Raw genomic sequence first — 1,678 nt, forward strand, 5'->3', positions numbered from 1 at the left:
TAGAGATGCAATACAGCATTGAGTTTTACAAAGATAAAGATACATTTTTGGAAGCCTGAGTCTGTGACTGTAAAATTACTCCATAATAAAATGTTATTACAGTGCTTACACTCAATGGTAATTATTTTAAAAGAAGCTAATATATGACCACTAACCCTAACCTAGACAGCATATTAAAAAGCAGAGACATTACTTTGTCAACAAAGGTTTGTCTAGTCAAGGCTATGGTTTTTCCAGTAGGCTTGTATGGATGTGAGAGTTGTACTACAAAGAAAGCTGAGCCCAGAAGAATGGATGCTTTTGAACTGTGGTGTTGGAGAAGACTCTTGAGAGTCCCTTGGACTGCAAGGAGATCCAACCAGTCCATCCTAAAGGAGATCAGTCCTGGGTGTTCATTGGAAGATATTGAAGCTGAAACTCCAATATTTTGGCCACCTGATGCAAAGAGCTGCCTTATTTGAAAAGACCCTGATGCTGGGAAAGATTGAAGGCAGGAGGAGAAGGGGATGACAGAGGAAGAGATGGTTAGATGGCATCACTGACTCAATGGACATGAGTTTGGGTAAACTCTAGGAGTTGGTGATAGACAGGGAGGCCTGGCATGCTGCGGTTCGTGGGGTTGCAAAGAGTTGGACACGACTGAGTGACTGAACTGAACTGAACTGATACCTCCTTTTGATTTCTGAATATGAAGATTGGCATCTTGCAACAATTGTAGAAACTCTATCTCTTTGACTATCCCCTCTGTCTCATTCTCTCTTATAAATAAACTGCCAGTCAATGTATATCTGATCTCATTCTGTTCTTTATCTTATTAATCTTTCATATGTTCCCTCTTTTTGTGCTGCATTTTGAGCAATTTCTTCAAATCCATTTTCTTCTTCACTTTTTCTTGAATTGGGCCTCTTTTGCCATCAGTAAGTCCTTTAAACTTTCCTTTTTAACTGTTATATTTTTTACTAATAAAATGAATAGTTTTTCTTTCCCTACCTCTATTATTTTTATCATCTCTTAGTTATACTTTTACTCTCTTTTATAGTTTCAAACAATTAAATCATACTTAATTTTTAGCCTCTGTCCAATACCTAAAATTTTTGCAGCTTTAATTTTGCTATGTGTTATTTCTGCTGACTCTTGCATGCGGTGACTTATAATTTGCATGTGTGTGTGTGTATGTGTGTGTGTGTATTTGTGCACATGTATTGACTCACCATCGTCTCATACTTCATTTGTATGAATTCTTTGAGGATTGATATATAATTCCTTTTGGCTTATCCAACAAGGATTTGTGTTGGCTTTATCTAGGCTACTGCAGGCATTACTGACCCATGACACTTGAACTTACTTCATCGAGGTTTGTAGGACAAGGTGTGTGTGCTGAGTTGCTTCAGTTATGTCCAACTCTTTGCGACCCTATGGACTGTAGCCCACCAGCCTCTTCAGTCCATGGGATTCTCCAGGCAAGAATACTAGAGTGGGTTACCATGCCCTCCTCCAGGGGATCTTCCCGACCCAGGGACTGAACCCATGTCTCCTGCATCTCCTGCATTGCAGGCAGATTCTTCACCATTGAGCTACCGGGGAAGCCCACAGGACAACATAAGTAGGGTGAATTTGGACAGGAGACCTTCAGAAGAGACAGCTGTTGGCTGTGAATGTTTGGAATTGAATCGTTCTC

This window comes from Bos javanicus, chromosome 23, assembly GCF_032452875.1.
Source record: "Bos javanicus breed banteng chromosome 23, ARS-OSU_banteng_1.0, whole genome shotgun sequence".
Lineage (NCBI taxonomy): Eukaryota > Metazoa > Chordata > Mammalia > Artiodactyla > Bovidae > Bos > Bos javanicus.